The following is a 24472-nucleotide window of genomic DNA, read 5'->3' as shown; positions in this document are numbered from 1 at the left end:
GGGTAAGCTGCCATAGACAAGGGTATTTGGGAAATATTTGGTCAAGCAATCACCTTCAGCCACCTTTATTTCTGGCAGATTACAGGAGCCTAGAAAGGGGGAAGTTAGGACATTTCATCTCTCTGAGCATTCCTCACAGATGTGCATAAAGACTGCCCTATTGGCAGCTCCAGGGGCTCAGGGGTTGGTGAGAGGCACCGCCCGAACAGGGACTTGAACCCTGGACCCTCAGATTAAAAGTCTGATGCTCTACCGACTGAGCTATCCGGGCTCTGAAAGCTCCTCCTCCATAGTGGTCCAAGCTGCTTAAATCTTGACATCCATGGTGGAAAAAGACCATCGAGCCAAGGGCACCGGGTGCCTGAAAGCGAAAGTATTTGGCTTGCCCAGGCTGGCTAATCATCCTCTTCCGTTTCATTTTCTGGAACAGGTTGACTATAAAAGGGAGAATCTAACCTGCAACCATGCAGATAGGGTCCAGTCCGGTATAGGTGGAGAACGCCTAAAGTTTCTGCCTTAGTTTTACCTACAGGTCAATGCTCTTTCACCGGAAACAAGGGCCTTGTTTCACCTTGCAAAAAGACACCGCCCAACACGCTTCCAGTATTCTTAATCAGTGACTGGGTTACAAATAAAGACAGTTCACCTTTAGCCTCATGTTGCCAGGTCCAGCAGAAGAAACCCAGGCCAAAAAACGAGGTCAAGGCCACTCTTGAATACAGGCAAGTGAAGAACGAGCAGCGCGTGCCAATCCCAGATTGTTCTACCCAGGCTGCGTGATGACAGAAAAGCTCTCTATAGTGTCACCAGGCACGTGACACACTTCCTCAACTCTAACGCATCTCAGTCTGCACGTAAGAAGCCGTCACTTATCTACTGTTTAAAACACATTGCTCAGTCTCCTCAGAGACTCTCAAAAATTGCCAGTGCTGACTGTATTTCAAGTCATCATGGCGGGGTATTGGGAAAAGTTTTCAATTAGCAATAATCACGCCTCAGGTGAACCTCATTGGCTATGATACTGCCACTGCGCAAAGCTAACCAAATCGGTGCCTGCCAACATCTGCCCTTCATTGAAGGAGAAATTGACATTGAGGTGAGACACATAAGTGTCATCCAGTGGGCCGCTGAGCATTCTGGGACTTGGCATGCTAATGAGACAGGGATGATGCATAAGTGGGCATTGTTTACCCACTGAATAGTGTTAGCATTTGAAAGAACTAAGGAGAATCTAAAGGGACAGGGCCCCTCGGTTGTCAGATAGGTTTCTCCCACAGCAGCCCTGAAGGGCCACTGGGAGCATATGTGTCTGAACAGCTATGCTGCTGAAAAAAGACCAAGGTGGAAGGATTTGGGCCCTTTGTTGAAAGTTTGCTAGATAACATGCCTGAACTGGAGCCCAGGTAAGCTGCCATAGACAAGGGTATTTGGGAAATATTTGGTCAAGCAATCACCTTCAGCCACCTTTATTTCTGGCAGATTACAGGAGCCTAGAAAGGGGGAAGTTAGGACATTTCATCTCTCTGAGCACTCCTCACAGATGTGCATAAAGACTGCCCTATTGGCAGCTCCAGGGGCTCAAGGGTTGGTGAGAGGCACCGCCCGAACAGGGACTTGAACCCTGGACCCTCAGATTAAAAGTCTGATGCTCTACCGACTGAGCTATCCGGGCTCTGAAAGCTCCTCCTCCATAGTGGTCCAAGCTGCTTAAATCTTGACATCCATGGTGGAAAAAGACCATCGAGCCAAGGGCACCGGGTGCCTGAAAGCGAAAGTATTTGGCTTGCCCAGGCTGGCTAATCATCCTCTTCCGTTTCATTTTCTGGAACAGGTTGACTATAAAAGGGAGAATCTAACCTGCAACCATGCAGATAGGGTCCAGTCCGGTATAGGTGGAGAACGCCTAAAGTTTCTGCCTTAGTTTTACCTACAGGTCAATGCTCTTTCACCGGAAACAAGGGCCTTGTTTCACCTTGCAAAAAGACACCGCCCAACACGCTTCCAGTATTCTTAATCAGTGACTGGGTTACAAATAAAGACAGTTCACCTTTAGCCTCATGTTGCCAGGTCCAGCAGAAGAAACCCAGGCCAAAAAACGAGGTCGAGACCACTCTTGAATACAGGCAAGTGAAGAACGAGCAGCGCGTGCCAATCCCAGATTGTTCTACCCAGGCTGCGTGATGACAGAAAAGCTCTCTATAGTGTCACCAGGCACGTGACACACTTCCCCAACTCTAACGCATCTCAGTCTGCACGTAAGAAGCCGTCACTTATCTACTGTTTAAAACACATTGCTCAGTCTCCTGAGAGACTCTCAAAAATTGCCAGTGCTGACTGTATTTCAAGTCATCATGGCGGGGTATTGGGAAAAGTTTTCAATTAGCAATAATCACGCCTCAGGTGAACCTCATTGGCTATGATACTGCCACTGCGCAAAGCTAACCAAATCGGTGCCTGCCAACATCTGCCCTTCATTGAAGGAGAAATTGACATTGAGGTGAGACACATAAGTGTCATCCAGTGGGCCGCTGAGCATTCTGGGACTTGGCATGCTAATGAGACAGGGATGATGCATAAGTGGGCATTGTTTACCCACTGAATAGTGTTAGCATTTGAAAGAACTAAGGAGAATCTAAAGGGACAGGGCCCCTCGGTTGTCTGATAGGTTTCTCCCACAGCAGCCCTGAAGGGCCACTGGGAGCATATGTGTCTGAACAGCTATGCTGCTGAAAAAAGACCAAGGTGGAAGGATTTGGGCCCTTTGTTGAAAGTTTGCTAGATAACATGCCTGAACTGGAGCCCGGGTAAGCTGCCATAGACAAGGGTATTTGGGAAATATTTGGTCAAGCAATCACCTTCAGCCACCTTTATTTCTGGCAGATTACAGGAGCCTAGAAAGGGGGAAGTTAGGACATTTCATCTCTCTGAGCATTCCTCACAGATGTGCATAAAGACTGCCCTATTGGCAGCTCCAGGGGCTCATGGGTTGGTGAGAGGCACCGCCCGAACAGGGACTTGAACCCTGGACCCTCAGATTAAAAGTCTGATGCTCTACCGACTGAGCTATCCGGGCTCCGAAAGCTCCTCCTCCATAGTGGTCCAAGCTGCTTAAATCTTGACATCCATGGTGGAAAAAGACCATCGAGCCAAGGGCACCGGGTGCCTGAAAGCGAAAGTATTTGGCTTGCCCAGGCTGGCTAATCATCCTCTTCCGTTTCATTTTCTGGAACAGGTTGACTATAAAAGGGAGAATCTAACCTGCAACCATGCAGATAGGGTCCAGTCCGGTATAGGTGGAGAACGCCTAAAGTTTCTGCCTTAGTTTTACCTACAGGTCAATGCTCTTTCACCGGAAACAAGGGCCTTGTTTCACCTTGCAAAAAGACACCGCCCAACACGCTTCCAGTATTCTTAATCAGTGACTGGGTTACAAATAAAGACAGTTCACCTTTAGCCTCATGTTGCCAGGTCCAGCAGAAGAAACCCAGGCCAAAAAACGAGGTCAAGGCCAATCTTGAATACAGGCAAGTGAAGAACGAGCAGCGCGTGCCAATCCCAGATTGTTCTACCCAGGCTGCGTGATGACAGAAAAGCTCTCTATAGTGTCACCAGGCACGTGACACACTTCCTCAACTCTAACGCATCTCAGTCTGCACGTAAGAAGCCGTCACTTATCTACTGTTTAAAACACATTGCTCAGTCTCCTCAGAGACTCTCAAAAATTGCCAGTGCTGACTGTATTTCAAGTCATCATGGCAGGGTATTGGGAAAAGTTTTCAATTAGCAATAATCACGCCTCAGGTGACCCTCATTGGCTATGATACTGCCACTGCGCAAAGCTAACCAAATCGGTGCCTGCCAACATCTGCCCTTCATTGAAGGAGAAATTGACATTGAGGTGAGACACATAAGTGTCATCCAGTGGGCCGCTGAGCATTCTGGGACTTGGCATGCTAATGAGACAGGGATGATGCATAAGTGGGCATTGTTTTCCCACTGAATAGTGTTAGCATTTGAAAGAACTAAGGAGAATCTAAAGGGACAGGGCCCCTCGGTTGTCAGATAGGTTTCTCCCACAGCAGCCCTGAAGGGCCACTGGGAGCATATGTGTCTGAACAGCTATGCTGCTGAAAAAAGACCAAGGTGGAAGGATTTGGGCCCTTTGTTGAAAGTTTGCTAGATAACATGCCTGAACTGGAGCCCGGGTAAGCTGCCATAGACAAGGGTATTTGGGAAATATTTGGTCAAGCAATCACCTTCAGCCACCTTTATTTCTGGCAGATTACAGGAGCCTAGAAAGGGGGAAGTTAGGACATTTCATCTCTCTGAGCATTCCTCACAGATGTGCATAAAGACTGCCCTATTGGCAGCTCCAGGGGCTCATGGGTTGGTGAGAGGCACCGCCCGAACAGGGACTTGAACCCTGGACCCTCAGATTAAAAGTCTGATGCTCTACCGACTGAGCTATCCGGGCTCTGAAAGCTCCTCCTCCATAGTGGTCCAAGCTGCTTAAATCTTGACATCCATGGTGGAAAAAGACCATCGAGCCAAGGGCACCGGGTGCCTGAAAGCGAAAGTATTTGGCTTGCCCAGGCTGGCTAATCATCCTCTTCCGTTTCATTTTCTGGAACAGGTTGACTATAAAAGGGAGAATCTAACCTGCAACCATGCAGATAGGGTCCAGTCCGGTATAGGTGGAGAACGCCTAAAGTTTCTGCCTTAGTTTTACCTACAGGTCAATGCTCTTTCACCGGAAACAAGGGCCTTGTTTCACCTTGCAAAAAGACACCGCCCAACACGCTTCCAGTATTCTTAATCAGTGACTGGGTTACAAATAAAGACAGTTCACCTTTAGCCTCATGTTGCCAGGTCCAGCAGAAGAAACCCAGGCCAAAAAACGAGGTCGAGGCCACTCTTGAATACAGGCAAGTGAAGAACGAGCAGCGCGTGCCAATCCCAGATTGTTCTACCCAGGCTGCGTGATGACAGAAAAGCTCTCTATAGTGTCACCAGGCACGTGACACACTTCCTCAACTCTAACGCATCTCAGTCTGCACGTAAGAAGCCGTCACTTATCTACTGTTTAAAACACATTGCTCAGTCTCCTCAGAGACTCTCAAAAATTGCCAGTGCTGACTGTATTTCAAGTCATCATGGCGGGGTATTGGGAAAAGTTTTCAATTAGCAATAATCACGCCTCAGGTGAACCTCATTGGCTATGATACTGCCACTGCGCAAAGCTAACCAAATTGGTGCCTGCCAACATCTGCCCTTCATTGAAGGAGAAATTGACATTGAGGTGAGACACATAAGTGTCATCCAGTGGGCCGCTGAGCATTCTGGGACTTGGCATGCTAATGAGACAGGGATGATGCATAAGTGGGCATTGTTTACCCACTGAATAGTGTTAGCATTTGAAAGAACTAAGGAGAATCTAAAGGGACAGGGCCCCTCGGTTGTCAGATAGGTTTCTTCCACAGCAGCCCTGAAGGGCCACTGGGAGCATATGTGTCTGAACAGCTATGCTGCTGAAAAAAGACCAAGGTGGAAGGATTTGGGCCCTTTGTTGAAAGTTTGCTAGATAACATGCCTGAACTGGAGCCCAGGTAAGCTGCCATAGACAAGGGTATTTGGGAAATATTTGGTCAAGCAATCACCTTCAGCCACCTTTATTTCTGGCAGATTACAGGAGCCTAGAAAGGGGGAAGTTAGGACATTTCATCTCTCTGAGCATTCCGCACAGATGTGCATAAAGACTGCCCTATTGGCAGCTCCAGGGGCTCAAGGGTTGGTGAGAGGCACCGCCCGAACAGGGACTTGAACCCTGGACCCTCAGATTAAAAGTCTGATGCTCTACCGACTGAGCTATCCGGGCTCTGAAAGCTCCCCCTCCATAGTGGTCCAAGCTGCTTAAATCTTGACATCCATGGTGGAAAAAGACCATCGAGCCAAGGGCACCGGGTGCCTGAAAGCGAAAGTATTTGGCTTGCCCAGGCTGGATAATCATCCTCTTCCGTTTCATTTTCTGGAACAGGTTGACTATAAAAGGGAGAATCTAACCTGCAACCATGCAGATAGGGTCCAGTCCGGTATAGGTGGAGAACGCCTAAAGTTTCTGCCTTAGTTTTACCTACAGGTCAATGCTCTTTCACCGGAAACAAGGGCCTTGTTTCACCTTGCAAAAAGACACCGCCCAACACGCTTCCAGTATTCTTAATCAGTGACTGGGTTACAAATAAAGACAGTTCACCTTTAGCCTCATGTTGCCAGGTCCAGCAGAAGAAACCCAGGCCAAAAAACGAGGTCGAGGCCACTCTTGAATACAGGCAAGTGAAGAACGAGCAGCGCGTGCCAATCCCAGATTGTTCTACCCAGGCTGCGTGATGACAGAAAAGCTCTCTATAGTGTCACCAGGCACGTGACACACTTCCTCAACTCTAACGCATCTCAGTCTGCACGTAAGAAGCCGTCACTTATCTACTGTTTAAAACACATTGCTCAGTCTCCTGAGAGACTCTCAAAAATTGCCAGTGCTGACTGTATTTCAAGTCATCATGGCGGGGTATTGGGAAAAGTTTTCAATTAGCAATAATCACGCCTCAGGTGACCCTCATTGGCTATGATACTGCCACTGCGCAAAGCTAACCAAATCGGTGCCTGCCAACATCTGCCCTTCATTGAAGGAGAAATTGACATTGAGGTGAGACACATAAGTGTCATCCAGTGGGCCGCTGAGCATTCTGGGACTTGGCATGCTAATGAGACAGGGATGATGCATAAGTGGGCATTGTTTACCCACTGAATAGTGTTAGCATTTGAAAGAACTAAGGAGAATCTAAAGGGACAGGGCCCCTCGGTTGTCAGATAGGTTTCTCCCACAGCAGCCCTGAAGGGCCACTGGGAGCATATGTGTCTGAACAGCTATGCTGCTGAAAAAAGACCAAGGTGGAAGGATTTGGGCCCTTTGTTGAAAGTTTGCTAGATAACATGCCTGAACTGGAGCCCGGGTAAGCTGCCATAGACAAGGGTATTTGGGAAATATTTGGTCAAGCAATCACCTTCAGCCACCTTTATTTCTGGCAGATTACAGGAGCCTAGAAAGGGGGAAGTTAGGACATTTCATCTCTCTGAGCATTCCTCACAGATGTGCATAAAGACTGCCCTATTGGCAGCTCCAGGGGCTCATGGGTTGGTGAGAGGCACCGCCCGAACAGGGACTTGAACCCTGGACCCTCAGATTAAAAGTCTGATGCTCTACCGACTGAGCTATCCGGGCTCTGAAAGCTCCTCCTCCATAGTGGTCCAAGCTGCTTAAATCTTGACATCCATGGTGGAAAAAGACCATCGAGCCAAGGGCACCGGGTGCCTGAAAGCGAAAGTATTTGGCTTGCCCAGGCTGGCTAATCATCCTCTTCCGTTTCATTTTCTGGAACAGGTTGACTATAAAAGGGAGAATCTAACCTGCAACCATGCAGATAGGGTCCAGTCCGGTATAGGTGGAGAACGCCTAAAGTTTCTGCCTTAGTTTTACCTACAGGTCAATGCTCTTTCACCGGAAACAAGGGCCTTGTTTCACCTTGCAAAAAGACACCGCCCAACACGCTTCCAGTATTCTTAATCAGTGACTGGGTTACAAATAAAGACAGTTCACCTTTAGCCTCATGTTGCCAGGTCCAGCAGAAGAAACCCAGGCCAAAAAACGAGGTCGAGGCCACTCTTGAATACAGGCAAGTGAAGAACGAGCAGCGCGTGCCAATCCCAGATTGTTCTACCCAGGCTGCGTGATGACAGAAAAGCTCTCTATAGTGTCACCAGGCACGTGACACACTTCCTCAACTCTAACGCATCTCAGTCTGCACGTAAGAAGCCGTCACTTATCTACTGTTTAAAACACATTGCTCAGTCTCCTCAGAGACTCTCAAAAATTGCCAGTGCTGACTGTATTTCAAGTCATCATGGCGGGGTATTGGGAAAAGTTTTCAATTAGCAATAATCACGCCTCAGGTGACCCTCATTGGCTATGATACTGCCACTGCGCAAAGCTAACCAAATCGGTGCCTGCCAACATCTGCCCTTCATTGAAGGAGAAATTGACATTGAGGTGAGACACATAAGTGTCATCCAGTGGGCCGCTGAGCATTCTGGGACTTGGCATGCTAATGAGACAGGGATGATGCATAAGTGGGCATTGTTTACCCACTGAATAGTGTTAGCATTTGAAAGAACTAAGGAGAATCTAAAGGGACAGGGCCCCTCGGTTGTCAGATAGGTTTCTCCCACAGCAGCCCTGAAGGGCCACTGGGAGCATATGTGTCTGAACAGCTATGCTGCTGAAAAAAGACCAAGGTGGAAGGATTTGGGCCCTTTGTTGAAAGTTTGCTAGATAACATGCCTGAACTGGAGCCCAGGTAAGCTGCCATAGACAAGGGTATTTGGGAAATATTTGGTCAAGCAATCACCTTCAGCCACCTTTATTTCTGGCAGATTACAGGAGCCTAGAAAGGGGGAAGTTAGGACATTTCATCTCTCTGAGCATTCCTCACAGATGTGCATAAAGACTGCCCTATTGGCAGCTCCAGGGGCTCAAGGGTTGGTGAGAGGCACCGCCCGAACAGGGACTTGAACCCTGGACCCTCAGATTAAAAGTCTGATGCTCTACCGACTGAGCTATCCGGGCTCTGAAAGCTCCTCCTCCATAGTGGTCCAAGCTGCTTAAATCTTGACATCCATGGTGGAAAAAGACCATCGAGCCAAGGGCACCGGGTGCCTGAAAGCGAAAGTATTTGGCTTGCCCAGGCTGGCTAATCATCCTCTTCCGTTTCATTTTCTGGAACAGGTTGACTATAAAAGGGAGAATCTAACCTGCAACCATGCAGATAGGGTCCAGTCCGGTATAGGTGGAGAACGCCTAAAGTTTCTGCCTTAGTTTTACCTACAGGTCAATGCTCTTTCACCGGAAACAAGGGCCTTGTTTCACCTTGCAAAAAGACACCGCCCAACACGCTTCCAGTATTCTTAATCAGTGACTGGGTTACAAATAAAGACAGTTCACCTTTAGCCTCATGTTGCCAGGTCCAGCAGAAGAAACCCAGGCCAAAAAACGAGGTCGAGACCACTCTTGAATACAGGCAAGTGAAGAACGAGCAGCGCGTGCCAATCCCAGATTGTTCTACCCAGGCTGCGTGATGACAGAAAAGCTCTCTATAGTGTCACCAGGCACGTGACACACTTCCTCAACTCTAACGCATCTCAGTCTGCACGTAAGAAGCCGTCACTTATCTACTGTTTAAAACACATTGCTCAGTCTCCTCAGAGACTCTCAAAAATTGCCAGTGCTGACTGTATTTCAAGTCATCATGGCGGGGTATTGGGAAAAGTTTTCAATTAGCAATAATCACGCCTCAGGTGACCCTCATTGGCTATGATACTGCCACTGCGCAAAGCTAACCAAATCGGTGCCTGCCAACATCTGCCCTTCATTGAAGGAGAAATTGACATTGAGGTGAGACACATAAGTGTCATCCAGTGGGCCGCTGAGCATTCTGGGACTTGGCATGCTAATGAGACAGGGATGATGCATAAGTGGGCATTGTTTACCCACTGAATAGTGTTAGCATTTGAAAGAACTAAGGAGAATCTAAAGGGACAGGGCCCCTCGGTTGTCAGATAGGTTTCTCCCACAGCAGCCCTGAAGGGCCACTGGGAGCATATGTGTCTGAACAGCTATGCTGCTGAAAAAAGACCAAGGTGGAAGGATTTGGGCCCTTTGTTGAAAGTTTGCTAGATAACATGCCTGAACTGGAGCCCAGGTAAGCTGCCATAGACAAGGGTATTTGGGAAATATTTGGTCAAGCAATCACCTTCAGCCACCTTTATTTCTGGCAGATTACAGGAGCCTAGAAAGGGGGAAGTTAGGACATTTCATCTCTCTGAGCACTCCTCACAGATGTGCATAAAGACTGCCCTATTGGCAGCTCCAGGGGCTCAAGGGTTGGTGAGAGGCACCGCCCGAACAGGGACTTGAACCCTGGACCCTCAGATTAAAAGTCTGATGCTCTACCGACTGAGCTATCCGGGCTCTGAAAGCTCCTCCTCCATAGTGGTCCAAGCTGCTTAAATCTTGACATCCATGGTGGAAAAAGACCATCGAGCCAAGGGCACCGGGTGCCTGAAAGCGAAAGTATTTGGCTTGCCCAGGCTGGCTAATCATCCTCTTCCGTTTCATTTTCTGGAACAGGTTGACTATAAAAGGGAGAATCTAACCTGCAACCATGCAGATAGGGTCCAGTCCGGTATAGGTGGAGAACGCCTAAAGTTTCTGCCTTAGTTTTACCTACAGGTCAATGCTCTTTCACCGGAAACAAGGGCCTTGTTTCACCTTGCAAAAAGACACCGCCCAACACGCTTCCAGTATTCTTAATCAGTGACTGGGTTACAAATAAAGACAGTTCACCTTTAGCCTCATGTTGCCAGGTCCAGCAGAAGAAACCCAGGCCAAAAAACGAGGTCGAGACCACTCTTGAATACAGGCAAGTGAAGAACGAGCAGCGCGTGCCAATCCCAGATTGTTCTACCCAGGCTGCGTGATGACAGAAAAGCTCTCTATAGTGTCACCAGGCACGTGACACACTTCCTCAACTCTAACGCATCTCAGTCTGCACGTAAGAAGCCGTCACTTATCTACTGTTTAAAACACATTGCTCAGTCTCCTGAGAGACTCTCAATAATTGCCAGTGCTGACTGTATTTCAAGTCATCATGGCGGGGTATTGGGAAAAGTTTTCAATTAGCAATAATCACGCCTCAGGTGACCCTCATTGGCTATGATACTGCCACTGCGCAAAGCTAACCAAATCGGTGCCTGCCAACATCTGCCCTTCATTGAAGGAGAAATTGACATTGAGGTGAGACACATAAGTGTCATCCAGTGGGCCGCTGAGCATTCTGGGACTTGGCATGCTAATGAGACAGGGATGATGCATAAGTGGGCATTGTTTACCCACTGAATAGTGTTAGCATTTGAAAGAACTAAGGAGAATCTAAAGGGACAGGGCCCCTCGGTTGTCTGATAGGTTTCTCCCACAGCAGCCCTGAAGGGCCACTGGGAGCATATGTGTCTGAACAGCTATGCTGCTGAAAAAAGACCAAGGTGGAAGGATTTGGGCCCTTTGTTGAAAGTTTGCTAGATAACATGCCTGAACTGGAGCCCAGGTAAGCTGCCATAGACAAGGGTATTTGGGAAATATTTGGTCAAGCAATCACCTTCAGCCACCTTTATTTCTGGCAGATTACAGGAGCCTAGAAAGGGGGAAGTTAGGACATTTCATCTCTCTAAACATTCCTCACAGATGTGCATAAAGACAGCCCTATTGGCAGCTCCAGGGGTTCAAGGGTTGGTGAGAGGCACCGCCCGAACAGGGACTTGAACCCTGGACCCTCAGATTAAAAGTCTGATGCTCTACCGACTGAGCTATCCAGGCTCTGAAAGCTCCTCCTCCATAGTGGTCCAAGCTGCTTAAATCTTGACATCCATGGTGGAAAAAGACCATCGAGCCAAGGGCACCGGGTGCCTGAAAGCGAAAGTATTTGGCTTGCCCAGGCTGGCTAATCATCCTCTTCCGTTTCATTTTCTGGAACAGGTTGACTATAAAAGGGAGAATCTAACCTGCAACCATGCAGATAGGGTCCAGTCCGGTATAGGTGGAGAACGCCTAAAGTTTCTGCCTTAGTTTTACCTACAGGTCAATGCTCTTTCACCGGAAACAAGGGCCTTGTTTCACCTTGCAAAAAGACACCGCCCAACACGCTTCCAGTATTCTTAATCAGTGACTGGGTTACAAATAAAGACAGTTCACCTTTAGCCTCATGTTGCCAGGTCCAGCAGAAGAAACCCAGGCCAAAAAACGAGGTCGAGGCCACTCTTGAATACAGGCAAGTGAAGAACGAGCAGCGCGTGCCAATCCCAGATTGTTCTACCCAGGCTGCGTGATGACAGAAAAGCTCTCTATAGTGTCACCAGGCACGTGACACACTTCCTCAACTCTAACGCATCTCAGTCTGCACGGAAGAAGCCGTCACTTATCTACTGTTTAAAGCACATTGCTCAGTCTCCTCAGAGACTCTCAAAAATTGCCAGTGCTGACTGTATTTCAAGTCATCATGGCGGGGTATTGGGAAAAGTTTTCAATTAGCAATAATCACGCCTCAGGTGAACCTCATTGGCTATGATACTGCCACTGCGCAAAGCTAACCAAATCGGTGCCTGCCAACATCTGCCCTTCATTGAAGGAGAAATTGACATTGAGGTGAGACACATAAGTGTCATCCAGTGGGCCGCTGAGCATTCTGGGACTTGGCATGCTAATGAGACAGGGATGATGCATAAGTGGGCATTGTTTACCCACTGAATAGTGTTAGCATTTGAAAGAACTAAGGAGAATCTAAAGGGACAGGGCCCCTCGGTTGTCAGATAGGTTTCTCCCACAGCAGCCCTGAAGGGCCACTGGGAGCATATGTGTCTGAACAGCTATGCTGCTGAAAAAAGACCAAGGTGGAAGGATTTGGGCCCTTTGTTGAAAGTTTGCTAGATAACATGCCTGAACTGGAGCCCAGGTAAGCTGCCATAGACAAGGGTATTTGGGAAATATTTGGTCAAGCAATCACCTTCAGCCACCTTTATTTCTGGCAGATTACAGGAGCCTAGAAAGGGGGAAGTTAGGACATTTCATCTCTCTGAGCATTCCTCACAGATGTGCATAAAGACTGCCCTATTGGCAGCTCCAGGGGCTCAAGGGTTGGTGAGAGGCACCGCCCGAACAGGGACTTGAACCCTGGACCCTCAGATTAAAAGTCTGATGCTCTACCGACTGAGCTATCCGGGCTCTGAAAGCTCCCCCTCCATAGTGGTCCAAGCTGCTTAAATCTTGACATCCATGGTGGAAAAAGACCATCGAGCCAAGGGCACCGGGTGCCTGAAAGCGAAAGTATTTGGCTTGCCCAGGCTGGCTAATCATCCTCTTCCGTTTCATTTTCTGGAACAGGTTGACTATAAAAGGGAGAATCTAACCTGCAACCATGCAGATAGGGTCCAGTCCGGTATAGGTGGAGAACGCCTAAAGTTTCTGCCTTAGTTTTACCTACAGGTCAATGCTCTTTCACCGGAAACAAGGGCCTTGTTTCACCTTGCAAAAAGACACCGCCCAACACGCTTCCAGTATTCTTAATCAGTGACTGGGTTACAAATAAAGACAGTTCACCTTTAGCCTCATGTTGCCAGGTCCAGCAGAAGAAACCCAGGCCAAAAAACGAGGTCGAGACCACTCTTGAATACAGGCAAGTGAAGAACGAGCAGCGCGTGCCAATCCCAGATTGTTCTACCCAGGCTGCGTGATGACAGAAAAGCTCTCTATAGTGTCACCAGGCACGTGACACACTTCCTCAACTCTAACGCATCTCAGTCTGCACGTAAGAAGCCGTCACTTATCTACTGTTTAAAACACATTGCTCAGTCTCCTCAGAGACTCTCAATAATTGCCAGTGCTGACTGTATTTCAAGTCATCATGGCGGGGTATTGGGAAAAGTTTTCAATTAGCAATAATCACGCCTCAGGTGACCCTCATTGGCTATGATACTGCCACTGCGCAAAGCTAACCAAATCGGTGCCTGCCAACATCTGCCCTTCATTGAAGGAGAAATTGACATTGAGGTGAGACACATAAGTGTCATCCAGTGGGCCGCTGAGCATTCTGGGACTTGGCATGCTAATGAGACAGGGATGATGCATAAGTGGGCATTGTTTACCCACTGAATAGTGTTAGCATTTGAAAGAACTAAGGAGAATCTAAAGGGACAGGGCCCCTCGGTTGTCTGATAGGTTTCTCCCACAGCAGCCCTGAAGGGCCACTGGGAGCATATGTGTCTGAACAGCTATGCTGCTGAAAAAAGACCAAGGTGGAAGGATTTGGGCCCTTTGTTGAAAGTTTGCTAGATAACATGCCTGAACTGGAGCCCAGGTAAGCTGCCATAGACAAGGGTATTTGGGAAATATTTGGTCAAGCAATCACCTTCAGCCACCTTTATTTCTGGCAGATTACAGGAGCCTAGAAAGGGGGAAGTTAGGACATTTCATCTCTCTGAGCATTCCTCACAGATGTGCATAAAGACTGCCCTATTGGCAGCTCCAGGGGCTCAAGGGTTGGTGAGAGGCACCGCCCGAACAGGGACTTGAACCCTGGACCCTCAGATTAAAAGTCTGATGCTCTACCGACTGAGCTATCCAGGCTCTGAAAGCTCCTCCTCCATAGTGGTCCAAGCTGCTTAAATCTTGACATCCATGGTGGAAAAAGACCATCGAGCCAAGGGCACCGGGTGCCTGAAAGCGAAAGTATTTGGCTTGCCCAGGCTGGCTAATCATCCTCTTCCGTTTCATTTTCTGGAACAGGTTGACTATAAAAGGGAGAATCTAACCTGCAACCATGCAGATAGGGTCCAGTCCGGTATAGGTGGAGAACGCCTAAAGTTTCTGCCTTAGTTTTACCTACAGGTCAATGCTCTTTCACCGGAAACAAGGGCCTTGTTTCACCTTGCAAAAAGACACCGCCCAACACGCTTCCAGTATTCTTAATCAGTGACTGGGTTACAAATAAAGACAGTTCACCTTTAGCCTCATGTTGCCAGGTCCAGCAGAAGAAACCCAGGCCAAAAAACGAGGTCGAGGCCACTCTTGAATACAGGCAAGTGAAGAACGAGCAGCGCGTGCCAATCCCAGATTGTTCTACCCAGGCTGCGTGATGACAGAAAAGCTCTCTATAGTGTCACCAGGCACGTGACACACTTCCTCAACTCTAACGCATCTCAGTCTGCACGGAAGAAGCCGTCACTTATCTACTGTTTAAAGCACATTGCTCAGTCTCCTCAGAGACTCTCAAAAATTGCCAGTGCTGACTGTATTTCAAGTCATCATGGCGGGGTATTGGGAAAAGTTTTCAATTAGCAATAATCACGCCTCAGGTGAACCTCATTGGCTATGATACTGCCACTGCGCAAAGCTAACCAAATCGGTGCCTGCCAACATCTGCCCTTCATTGAAGGAGAAATTGACATTGAGGTGAGACACATAAGTGTCATCCAGTGGGCCGCTGAGCATTCTGGGACTTGGCATGCTAATGAGACAGGGATGATGCATAAGTGGGCATTGTTTACCCACTGAATAGTGTTAGCATTTGAAAGAACTAAGGAGAATCTAAAGGGACAGGGCCCCTCGGTTGTCTGATAGGTTTCTCCCACAGCAGCCCTGAAGGGCCACTGGGAGCATATGTGTCTGAACAGCTATGCTGCTGAAAAAAGACCAAGGTGGAAGGATTTGGGCCCTTTGTTGAAAGTTTGCTAGATAACATGCCTGAACTGGAGCCCAGGTAAGCTGCCATAGACAAGGGTATTTGGGAAATATTTGGTCAAGCAATCACCTTCAGCCACCTTTATTTCTGGCAGATTACAGGAGCCTAGAAAGGGGGAAGTTAGGACATTTCATCTCTCTGAGCATTCCTCACAGATGTGCATAAAGACTGCCCTATTGGCAGCTCCAGGGGCTCAAGGGTTGGTGAGAGGCACCGCCCGAACAGGGACTTGAACCCTGGACCCTCAGATTAAAAGTCTGATGCTCTACCGACTGAGCTATCCGGGCTCTGAAAGCTCCCCCTCCATAGTGGTCCAAGCTGCTTAAATCTTGACATCCATGGTGGAAAAAGACCATCGAGCCAAGGGCACCGGGTGCCTGAAAGCGAAAGTATTTGGCTTGCCCAGGCTGGCTAATCATCCTCTTCCGTTTCATTTTCTGGAACAGGTTGACTATAAAAGGGAGAATCTAACCTGCAACCATGCAGATAGGGTCCAGTCCGGTATAGGTGGAGAACGCCTAAAGTTTCTGCCTTAGTTTTACCTACAGGTCAATGCTCTTTCACCGGAAACAAGGGCCTTGTTTCACCTTGCAAAAAGACACCGCCCAACACGCTTCCAGTATTCTTAATCAGTGACTGGGTTACAAATAAAGACAGTTCACCTTTAGCCTCATGTTGCCAGGTCCAGCAGAAGAAACCCAGGCCAAAAAACGAGGTCGAGACCACTCTTGAATACAGGCAAGTGAAGAACGAGCAGCGCGTGCCAATCCCAGATTGTTCTACCCAGGCTGCGTGATGACAGAAAAGCTCTCTATAGTGTCACCAGGCACGTGACACACTTCCTCAACTCTAACGCATCTCAGTCTGCACGTAAGAAGCCGTCACTTATCTACTGTTTAAAACACATTGCTCAGTCTCCTCAGAGACTCTCAAAAATTGCCAGTGCTGACTGTATTTCAAGTCATCATGGCGGGGTATTGGGAAAAGTTTTCAATTAGCAATAATCACGCCTCAGGTGAACCTCATTGGCTATGATACTGCCACTGCGCAAAGCTAACCAAATCGGTGCCTGCCAACATCTGCCCTTCATTGAAGGAGAAATTGACATTGAGGTGAGACACATAAGTGTCATCCAGTGGGCCGCTGAGCATTCTGGGACTTGGCATGCTAATGAGACAGGGATGATGCATAAGTGGGCATTGTTTACCCACTGAATAGTGTTAGCATTTGAAAGAACTAAGGAGAATCTAAAGGGACAGGGCCCCTCGGTTGTCAGATAGGTTTCTCCCACAGCAGCCCTGAAGGGCCACTGGGAGCATATGTGTCTGAACAGCTATGCTGCTGAAAAAAGACCAAGGTGGAAGGATTTGGGCCCTTTGTTGAAAGTTTGCTAGATAACATGCCTGAACTGGAGCCCAGGTAAGCTGCCATAGACAAGGGTATTTGGGAAATATTTGGTCAAGCAATCACCTTCAGCCACCTTTATTTCTGGCAGATTACAGGAGCCTAGAAAGGGGGAAGTTAGGACATTTCATCTCTCTGAGCACTCCTCACAGATGTGCATAAAGACTGCCCTATTGGCAGCTCCAGGGGCTCAAGGGTTGGTGAGAGGCACCGCCCGAACAGGGACTTGAACCCTGGACCCTCAGATTAAAAGTCTGATGCTCTACCGACTGAGCTATCCGGGCTCTGAAAGCTCCTCCTCCATAGTGGTCCAAGCTGCTTAAATCTTGACATCCATGGTGGAAAAAGACCATCGAGCCAAGGGCACCGGGTGCCTGAAAGCGAAAGTACTTGGCTTGCCCAGGCTGGCTAATCATCCTCTTCCGTTTCATTTTCTGGAACAGGTTGACTATAAAAGGGAGAATCTAACCTGCAACCATGCAGATAGGGTCCAGTCCGGTATAGGTGGAGAACGCCTAAAGTTTCTGCCTTAGTTTTACCTACAGGTCAATGCTCTTTCACCGGAAACAAGGGCCTTGTTTCACCTTGCAAAAAGACACCGCCCAACACGCTTCCAGTATTCTTAATCAGTGACTGGGTTACAAATAAAGACAGTTCACCTTTAGCCTCATGTTGCCAGGTCCAGCAGAAGAAACCCAGGCCAAAAAACGAGGTCGAGACCACTCTTGAATACAGGCAAGTGAAGAACGAGCAGCGCGTGCCAATCCCAGATTGTTCTACCCAGGCTGCGTGATGACAGAAAAGCTCTCTATAGTGTCACCAGGCACGTGACACACTTCCCCAACTCTAACGCATCTCAGTCTGCACGTAAGAAGCCGTCACTTATCTACTGTTTAAAACACATTGCTCAGTCTCCTCAGAGACTCTCAAAAATTGCCAGTGCTGACTGTATTTCAAGTCATCATGGCGGGGTATTGGGAAAAGTTTTCAATTAGCAATAATCACGCCTCAGGTGAACCTCATTGGCTATGATACTGCCACTGCGCAAAGCTAACCAAATCGGTGCCTGCCAACATCTGCCCTTCATTGAAGGAGAAATTGACATTGAGGTGAGACACATAAGTGTCATCCAGTGGGCCGCTGAGCATTCTGGGACTTGGCATGCTAATGAGACAGGGATGATGCATAAGTGGGCATTGTTTACCCACTGAATAGTGTTAGCATTTGAAAGAACTAAGGAGAATCTAAAGGGACAGGGCCCCTCGGTTGTCTGATAGGTTTCTCCCACAGCAGCCCTGAAGGGCCACTGGGAGCATATGTGTCTGAACAGCTATGCTGCTGAAAAAAGACCAAGGTGGAAGGATTTGGGCCCTTTGTTGAAAGTTTGCTAGATAACATGCCTGAACTGGAGCCCAGGTAAGCTGCCATAGACAAGGGTATTTGGGAAATATTTGGTCAAGCAATCACCTTCAGCCACCTTTATTTCTGGCAGATTACAGGAGCCTAGAAAGGGGGAAGTTAGGACATTTCATCTCTCTGAGCATTCCTCACAGATGTGCATAAAGACTGCCCTATTGGCAGCTCCAGGGGCTCAAGGGTTGGTGAGAGGCACCGCCCGAACAGGGACTTGAACCCTGGACCCTCAGATTAAAAGTCTGATGCTCTACCGACTGAGCTATCCAGGCTCTGAAAGCTCCTCCTCCATAGTGGTCCAAGCTGCTTAAATCTTGACATCCATGGTGGAAAAAGACCATCGAGCCAAGGGCACCGGGTGCCTGAAAGCGAAAGTATTTGGCTTGCCCAGGCTGGCTAATCATCCTCTTCCGTTTCATTTTCTGGAACAGGTTGACTATAAAAGGGAGAATCTAACCTGCAACCATGCAGATAGGGTCCAGTCCGGTATAGGTGGAGAACGCCTAAAGTTTCTGCCTTAGTTTTACCTACAGGTCAATGCTCTTTCACCGGAAACAAGGGCCTTGTTTCACCTTGCAAAAAGACACCGCCCAACACGCTTCCAGTATTCTTAATCAGTGACTGGGTTACAAATAAAGACAGTTCACCTTTAGCCTCATGTTGCCAGGTCCAGCAGAAGAAACCCAGGCCAAAAAACGAGGTCGAGGCCACTCTTGAATACAGGCAAGTGAAGAACGAGCAGCGCGTGCCAATCCCAGATTGTTCTACCCAGGCTGCGTGATGACAGAAAAGCTCTCTATAGTGTCACCAGGCACGTGACACACTTCCTCAACTCTAACGCATCTCAGTCTGCACGTAAGAAGCCGTCACTTATCTACTGTTTAAAACACATTGCTCAGTCTCCTCAGAGACTCTCAAAAATTGCCAGTGCTGACTGTATTTCAAGTCATCATGGCGGGGTATTGGGAAAAGTTTTCAATTAGCAATAATCACGCCTCAGGTGAACCTCATTGGCTATGATACTGCCACTGCGCAAAGCTAACCAAATCGGTGCCTGCCAACATCTGCCCTTCATTGAAGGAGAAATTGACATTGAGGTGAGACACATAAGTGTCATCCAGTGGGCCGCTGAGCATTCTGGGACTTGGCATGCTAATGAGACAGGGATGATGCATAAGTGGGCATTGTTTACCCACTGAATAGTGTTAGCATTTGAAAGAACTAAGGAGAATCTAAAGGGACAGGGCCCCTCGGTTGTCAGATAGGTTTCTCCCACAGCAGCCCTGAAGGGCCACTGGGAGCATATGTGTCTGAACAGCTATGCTGCTGAAAAAAGACCAAGGTGGAAGGATTTGGGCCCTTTGTTGAAAGTTTGCTAGATAACATGCCTGAACTGGAGCCCAGGTAAGCTGCCATAGACAAGGGTATTTGGGAAATATTTGGTCAAGCAATCACCTTCAGCCACCTTTATTTCTGGCAGATTACAGGAGCCTAGAAAGGGGGAAGTTAGGACATTTAATCTCTCTGAGCATTCCTCACAGATGTGCATAAAGACTGCCCTATTGGCAGCTCCAGGGGCTCAAGGGTTGGTGAGAGGCACCGCCCGAACAGGGACTTGAACCCTGGACCCTCAGATTAAAAGTCTGATGCTCTACCGACTGAGCTATCCGGGCTCTGAAAGCTCCTCCTCCATAGTGGTCCAAGCTGCTTAAATCTTGACATCCATGGTGGAAAAAGACCATCGAGCCAAGGGCACCGGGTGCCTGAAAGCGAAAGTATTTGGCTTGCCCAGGCTGGCTAATCATCCTCTTCCGTTTCATTTTCTGGAACAGGTTGACTATAAAAGGGAGAATCTAACCTGCAACCATGCAGATAGGGTCCAGTCCGGTATAGGTGGAGAACGCCTAAAGTTTCTGCCTTAGTTTTACCTACAGGTCAATGCTCTTTCACCGGAAACAAGGGCCTTGTTTCACCTTGCAAAAAGACACCGCCCAACACGCTTCCAGTATTCTTAATCAGTGACTGGGTTACAAATAAAGACAGTTCACCTTTAGCCTCATGTTGCCAGGTCCAGCAGAAGAAACCCAGGCCAAAAAACGAGGTCGAGGCCACTCTTGAATACAGGCAAGTGAAGAACGAGCAGCGCGTGCCAATCCCAGATTGTTCTACCCAGGCTGCGTGATGACAGAAAAGCTCTCTATAGTGTCACCAGGCACGTGACACACTTCCTCAACTCTAACGCATCTCAGTCTGCACGTAAGAAGCCGTCACTTATCTACTGTTTAAAACACATTGCTCAGTCTCCTCAGAGACTCTCAAAAATTGCCAGTGCTGACTGTATTTCAAGTCATCATGGCAGGGTATTGGGAAAAGTTTTCAATTAGCAATAATCACGCCTCAGGTGAACCTCATTGGCTATGATACTGCCACTGCGCAAAGCTAACCAAATCGGTGCCTGCCAACATCTGCCCTTCATTGAAGGAGAAATTGACATTGAGGTGAGACACATAAGTGTCATCCAGTGGGCCGCTGAGCATTCTGGGACTTGGCATGCTAATGAGACAGGGATGATGCATAAGTGGGCATTGTTTACCCACTGAATAGTGTTAGCATTTGAAAGAACTAAGGAGAATCTAAAGGGACAGGGCCCCTCGGTTGTCAGATAGGTTTCTTCCACAGCAGCCCTGAAGGGCCACTGGGAGCATATGTGTCTGAACAGCTATGCTGCTGAAAAAAGACCAAGGTGGAAGGATTTGGGCCCTTTGTTGAAAGTTTGCTAGATAACATGCCTGAACTGGAGCCCAGGTAAGCTGCCATAGACAAGGGTATTTGGGAAATATTTGGTCAAGCAATCACCTTCAGCCACCTTTATTTCTGGCAGATTACAGGAGCCTAGAAAGGGGGAAGTTAGGACATTTCATCTCTCTGAGCATTCCTCACAGATGTGCATAAAGACTGCCCTATTGGCAGCTCCAGGGGCTCAAGGGTTGGTGAGAGGCACCGCCCGAACAGGGACTTGAACCCTGGACCCTCAGATTAAAAGTCTGATGCTCTACCGACTGAGCTATCCAGGCTCTGAAAGCTCCTCCTCCATAGTGGTCCAAGCTGCTTAAATCTTGACATCCATGGTGGAAAAAGACCATCGAGCCAAGGGCACCGGGTGCCTGAAAGCGAAAGTATTTGGCTTGCCCAGGCTGGCTAATCATCCTCTTCCGTTTCATTTTCTGGAACAGGTTGACTATAAAAGGGAGAATCTAACCTGCAACCATGCAGATAGGGTCCAGTCCGGTATAGGTGGAGAACGCCTAAAGTTTCTGCCTTAGTTTTACCTACAGGTCAATGCTCTTTCACCGGAAACAAGGGCCTTGTTTCACCTTGCAAAAAGACACCGCCCAACACGCTTCCAGTATTCTTAATCAGTGACTGGGTTACAAATAAAGACAGTTCACCTTTAGCCTCATGTTGCCAGGTCCAGCAGAAGAAACCCAGGCCAAAAAACGAGGTCGAGGCCACTCTTGAATACAGGCAAGTGAAGAACGAGCAGCGCGTGCCAATCCCAGATTGTTCTACCCAGGCTGCGTGATGACAGAAAAGCTCTCTATAGTGTCACCAGGCACGTGACACACTTCCTCAACTCTAACGCATCTCAGTCTGCACGTAAGAAGCCGTCACTTATCTACTGTTTAAAGCACATTGCTCAGTCTCCTCAGAGACTCTCAAAAATTGCCAGTGCTGACTGTATTTCAAGTCATCATGGCGGGGTATTGGGAAAAGTTTTCAATTAGCAATAATCACGCCTCAGGTGAACCTCATTGGCTATGATACTGCCACTGCGCAAAGCTAACCAAATCGGTGCCTGCCAACATCTGCCCTTCATTGAAGGAGAAATTGACATTGAGGTGAGACACATAAGTGTCATCCAGTGGGCCGCTGAGCATTCTGGGACTTGGCATGCTAATGAGACAGGGATGATGCATAAGTGGGCATTGTTTACCCACTGAATAGTGTTAGCATTTGAAAGAACTAAGGAGAATCTAAAGGGACAGGGCCCCTCGGTTGTCAGATAGGTTTCTCCCACAGCAGCCCTGAAGGGCCACTGGGAGCATATGTGTCTGAACAGCTATGCTGCTGAAAAAAGACCAAGGTGGAAGGATTTGGGCCCTTTGTTGAAAGTTTGCTAGATAACATGCCTGAACTGGAGCCCAGGTAAGCTGCCATAGACAAGGGTATTTGGGAAATATTTGGTCAAGCAATCACCTTCAGCCACCTTTATTTCTGGCAGATTACAGGAGCCTAGAAAGGGGGAAGTTAGGACATTTAATCTCTCTGAGCATTCCTCACAGATGTGCATAAAGACTGCCCTATTGGCAGCTCCAGGGGCTCAAGGGTTGGTGAGAGGCACCGCCCGAACAGGGACTTGAACCCTGGACCCTCAGATTAAAAGTCTGATGCTCTACCGACTGAGCTATCCGGGCTCTGAAAGCTCCTCCTCCATAGTGGTCCAAGCTGCTTAAATCTTGACATCCATGGTGGAAAAAGACCATCGAGCCAAGGGCACCGGGTGCCTGAAAGCGAAAGTATTTGGCTTGCCCAGGCTGGCTAATCATCCTCTTCCGTTTCATTTTCTGGAACAGGTTGACTATAAAAGGGAGAATCTAACCTGCAACCATGCAGATAGGGTCCAGTCCGGTATAGGTGGAGAACGCCTAAAGTTTCTGCCTTAGTTTTACCTACAGGTCAATGCTCTTTCACCGGAAACAAGGGCCTTGTTTCACCTTGCAAAAAGACACCGCCCAACACGCTTCCAGTATTCTTAATCAGTGACTGGGTTACAAATAAAGACAGTTCACCTTTAGCCTCATGTTGCCAGGTCCAGCAGAAGAAACCCAGGCCAAAAAACGAGGTCGAGGCCACTCTTGAATACAGGCAAGTGAAGAACGAGCAGCGCGTGCCAATCCCAGATTGTTCTACCCAGGCTGCGTGATGACAGAAAAGCTCTCTATAGTGTCACCAGGCACGTGACACACTTCCTCAACTCTAACGCATCTCAGTCTGCACGGAAGAAGCCGTCACTTATCTACTGTTTAAAACACATTGCTCAGTCTCCTCAGAGACTCTCAAAAATTGCCAGTGCTGACTGTATTTCAAGTCATCATGGCGGGGTATTGGGAAAAGTTTTCAATTAGCAATAATCACGCCTCAGGTGAACCTCATTGGCTATGATACTGCCACTGCGCAAAGCTAACCAAATCAGTGCCTGCCAACATCTGCCCTTCATTGAAGGAGAAATTGACATTGAGGTGAGACACATAAGTGTCATCCAGTGGGCCGCTGAGCATTCTGGGACTTGGCATGCTAATGAGACAGGGATGATGCATAAGTGGGCATTGTTTACCCACTGAATAGTGTTAGCATTTGAAAGAACTAAGGAGAATCTAAAGGGACAGGGCCCCTCGGTTGTCAGATAGGTTTCTCCCACAGCAGCCCTGAAGGGCCACTGGGAGCATATGTGTCTGAACAGCTATGCTGCTGAAAAAAGACCAAGGTGGAAAGATTTGGGCCCTTTGTTGAAAGTTTGCTAGATAACATGCCTGAACTGGAGCCCAGGTAAGCTGCCATAGACAAGGGTATTTGGGAAATATTTGGTCAAGCAATCACCTTCAGCCACCTTTATTTCTGGCAGATTACAGGAGCCTAGAAAGGGGGAAGTTAGGACATTTCATCTCTCTGAGCATTCCTCACAGATGTGCATAAAGACTGCCCTATTGGCAGCTCCAGGGGCTCAAGGGTTGGTGAGAGGCACCGCCCGAACAGGGACTTGAACCCTGGACCCTCAGATTAAAAGTCTGATGCTCTACCGACTGAGCTATCCGGGCTCTGAAAGCTCCTCCTCCATAGTGGTCCAAGCTGCTTAAATCTTGACATCCATGGTGGAAAAAGACCATCGAGCCAAGGGCACCGGGTGCCTGAAAGCGAAAGTATTTGGCTTGCCCAGGCTGGCTAATCATCCTCTTCCGTTTCATTTTCTGGAACAGGTTGACTATAAAAGGGAGAATCTAACCTGCAACCATGCAGATAGGGTCCAGTCCGGTATAGGTGGAGAACGCCTAAAGTTTCTGCCTTAGTTTTACCTACAGGTCAATGCTCTTTCACCGGAAACAAGGGCCTTGTTTCACCTTGCAAAAAGACACCGCCCAACACGCTTCCAGTATTCTTAATCAGTGACTGGGTTACAAATAAAGACAGTTCACCTTTAGCCT

At 48.2% G+C, this 24472-nt stretch overlaps 31 non-coding genes across 31 annotated transcripts; all 31 read right to left on the bottom strand.

Annotated features, from left to right (window-relative positions):
- Positions 1-198: 198 nt before the first annotated feature.
- TRNAK-UUU (transfer RNA lysine (anticodon UUU)) lies at positions 199-271 on the bottom strand. Its single transcript has one exon. It is a non-coding gene; the product is annotated as a tRNA-Lys (tRNA).
- A 627-nt stretch (positions 272-898) lies between these two features.
- On the bottom strand, positions 899-1039 carry LOC143964992 (U4 spliceosomal RNA). The gene has a single exon (XR_013271421.1). It is a non-coding gene; the product is annotated as a U4 spliceosomal RNA (small nuclear RNA).
- Positions 1040-1599: 560 nt separating this feature from the next.
- TRNAK-UUU (transfer RNA lysine (anticodon UUU)) lies at positions 1600-1672 on the bottom strand. The gene has a single exon. It is a non-coding gene; the product is annotated as a tRNA-Lys (tRNA).
- A 627-nt stretch (positions 1673-2299) lies between these two features.
- LOC143964778 (U4 spliceosomal RNA) lies at positions 2300-2440 on the bottom strand. The gene has a single exon (XR_013271242.1). It is a non-coding gene; the product is annotated as a U4 spliceosomal RNA (small nuclear RNA).
- Positions 2441-3000: 560 nt separating this feature from the next.
- On the bottom strand, positions 3001-3073 carry TRNAK-UUU (transfer RNA lysine (anticodon UUU)). Its single transcript has one exon. It is a non-coding gene; the product is annotated as a tRNA-Lys (tRNA).
- A 627-nt stretch (positions 3074-3700) lies between these two features.
- On the bottom strand, positions 3701-3841 carry LOC143964785 (U4 spliceosomal RNA). Its single transcript, XR_013271249.1, has one exon. It is a non-coding gene; the product is annotated as a U4 spliceosomal RNA (small nuclear RNA).
- Positions 3842-4401: 560 nt separating this feature from the next.
- Positions 4402-4474, bottom strand: TRNAK-UUU (transfer RNA lysine (anticodon UUU)). The gene has a single exon. It is a non-coding gene; the product is annotated as a tRNA-Lys (tRNA).
- A 627-nt stretch (positions 4475-5101) lies between these two features.
- LOC143964991 (U4 spliceosomal RNA) lies at positions 5102-5242 on the bottom strand. The gene has a single exon (XR_013271420.1). It is a non-coding gene; the product is annotated as a U4 spliceosomal RNA (small nuclear RNA).
- Positions 5243-5802: 560 nt separating this feature from the next.
- On the bottom strand, positions 5803-5875 carry TRNAK-UUU (transfer RNA lysine (anticodon UUU)). The gene has a single exon. It is a non-coding gene; the product is annotated as a tRNA-Lys (tRNA).
- Positions 5876-6502: 627 nt separating this feature from the next.
- Positions 6503-6643, bottom strand: LOC143964702 (U4 spliceosomal RNA). Its single transcript, XR_013271180.1, has one exon. It is a non-coding gene; the product is annotated as a U4 spliceosomal RNA (small nuclear RNA).
- A 560-nt stretch (positions 6644-7203) lies between these two features.
- Positions 7204-7276, bottom strand: TRNAK-UUU (transfer RNA lysine (anticodon UUU)). The gene has a single exon. It is a non-coding gene; the product is annotated as a tRNA-Lys (tRNA).
- A 627-nt stretch (positions 7277-7903) lies between these two features.
- Positions 7904-8044, bottom strand: LOC143964729 (U4 spliceosomal RNA). The gene has a single exon (XR_013271202.1). It is a non-coding gene; the product is annotated as a U4 spliceosomal RNA (small nuclear RNA).
- Positions 8045-8604: 560 nt separating this feature from the next.
- TRNAK-UUU (transfer RNA lysine (anticodon UUU)) lies at positions 8605-8677 on the bottom strand. Its single transcript has one exon. It is a non-coding gene; the product is annotated as a tRNA-Lys (tRNA).
- A 627-nt stretch (positions 8678-9304) lies between these two features.
- Positions 9305-9445, bottom strand: LOC143964728 (U4 spliceosomal RNA). Its single transcript, XR_013271201.1, has one exon. It is a non-coding gene; the product is annotated as a U4 spliceosomal RNA (small nuclear RNA).
- A 560-nt stretch (positions 9446-10005) lies between these two features.
- Positions 10006-10078, bottom strand: TRNAK-UUU (transfer RNA lysine (anticodon UUU)). The gene has a single exon. It is a non-coding gene; the product is annotated as a tRNA-Lys (tRNA).
- Positions 10079-10705: 627 nt separating this feature from the next.
- On the bottom strand, positions 10706-10846 carry LOC143965032 (U4 spliceosomal RNA). Its single transcript, XR_013271453.1, has one exon. It is a non-coding gene; the product is annotated as a U4 spliceosomal RNA (small nuclear RNA).
- Positions 10847-12106: 1260 nt separating this feature from the next.
- Positions 12107-12247, bottom strand: LOC143964990 (U4 spliceosomal RNA). The gene has a single exon (XR_013271419.1). It is a non-coding gene; the product is annotated as a U4 spliceosomal RNA (small nuclear RNA).
- Positions 12248-12807: 560 nt separating this feature from the next.
- TRNAK-UUU (transfer RNA lysine (anticodon UUU)) lies at positions 12808-12880 on the bottom strand. The gene has a single exon. It is a non-coding gene; the product is annotated as a tRNA-Lys (tRNA).
- Positions 12881-13507: 627 nt separating this feature from the next.
- Positions 13508-13648, bottom strand: LOC143965039 (U4 spliceosomal RNA). Its single transcript, XR_013271459.1, has one exon. It is a non-coding gene; the product is annotated as a U4 spliceosomal RNA (small nuclear RNA).
- A 1260-nt stretch (positions 13649-14908) lies between these two features.
- Positions 14909-15049, bottom strand: LOC143964989 (U4 spliceosomal RNA). Its single transcript, XR_013271418.1, has one exon. It is a non-coding gene; the product is annotated as a U4 spliceosomal RNA (small nuclear RNA).
- A 560-nt stretch (positions 15050-15609) lies between these two features.
- TRNAK-UUU (transfer RNA lysine (anticodon UUU)) lies at positions 15610-15682 on the bottom strand. Its single transcript has one exon. It is a non-coding gene; the product is annotated as a tRNA-Lys (tRNA).
- Positions 15683-16309: 627 nt separating this feature from the next.
- On the bottom strand, positions 16310-16450 carry LOC143964988 (U4 spliceosomal RNA). The gene has a single exon (XR_013271417.1). It is a non-coding gene; the product is annotated as a U4 spliceosomal RNA (small nuclear RNA).
- A 560-nt stretch (positions 16451-17010) lies between these two features.
- TRNAK-UUU (transfer RNA lysine (anticodon UUU)) lies at positions 17011-17083 on the bottom strand. The gene has a single exon. It is a non-coding gene; the product is annotated as a tRNA-Lys (tRNA).
- A 627-nt stretch (positions 17084-17710) lies between these two features.
- LOC143964987 (U4 spliceosomal RNA) lies at positions 17711-17851 on the bottom strand. The gene has a single exon (XR_013271416.1). It is a non-coding gene; the product is annotated as a U4 spliceosomal RNA (small nuclear RNA).
- A 1260-nt stretch (positions 17852-19111) lies between these two features.
- On the bottom strand, positions 19112-19252 carry LOC143964984 (U4 spliceosomal RNA). Its single transcript, XR_013271415.1, has one exon. It is a non-coding gene; the product is annotated as a U4 spliceosomal RNA (small nuclear RNA).
- Positions 19253-19812: 560 nt separating this feature from the next.
- On the bottom strand, positions 19813-19885 carry TRNAK-UUU (transfer RNA lysine (anticodon UUU)). The gene has a single exon. It is a non-coding gene; the product is annotated as a tRNA-Lys (tRNA).
- Positions 19886-20512: 627 nt separating this feature from the next.
- LOC143965078 (U4 spliceosomal RNA) lies at positions 20513-20653 on the bottom strand. The gene has a single exon (XR_013271492.1). It is a non-coding gene; the product is annotated as a U4 spliceosomal RNA (small nuclear RNA).
- Positions 20654-21913: 1260 nt separating this feature from the next.
- On the bottom strand, positions 21914-22054 carry LOC143964983 (U4 spliceosomal RNA). Its single transcript, XR_013271414.1, has one exon. It is a non-coding gene; the product is annotated as a U4 spliceosomal RNA (small nuclear RNA).
- Positions 22055-22614: 560 nt separating this feature from the next.
- On the bottom strand, positions 22615-22687 carry TRNAK-UUU (transfer RNA lysine (anticodon UUU)). Its single transcript has one exon. It is a non-coding gene; the product is annotated as a tRNA-Lys (tRNA).
- A 627-nt stretch (positions 22688-23314) lies between these two features.
- LOC143964982 (U4 spliceosomal RNA) lies at positions 23315-23455 on the bottom strand. The gene has a single exon (XR_013271413.1). It is a non-coding gene; the product is annotated as a U4 spliceosomal RNA (small nuclear RNA).
- A 560-nt stretch (positions 23456-24015) lies between these two features.
- Positions 24016-24088, bottom strand: TRNAK-UUU (transfer RNA lysine (anticodon UUU)). The gene has a single exon. It is a non-coding gene; the product is annotated as a tRNA-Lys (tRNA).
- Between the last annotated feature and the right edge of the window lie 384 nt (positions 24089-24472).

The sequence above is a fragment of the Lithobates pipiens genome, unplaced genomic scaffold, assembly GCF_037356315.1.
Source record: "Lithobates pipiens isolate NorthernLeopardFrog02 unplaced genomic scaffold, aLitPip1_a1.2 Scaffold_8, whole genome shotgun sequence".
Classification (NCBI taxonomy): Eukaryota; Metazoa; Chordata; class Amphibia; order Anura; family Ranidae; genus Lithobates; species Lithobates pipiens.
Note: the sequence above shows the minus strand (reverse complement) of the source record. Positions and strands in the feature narration are given on the sequence as shown.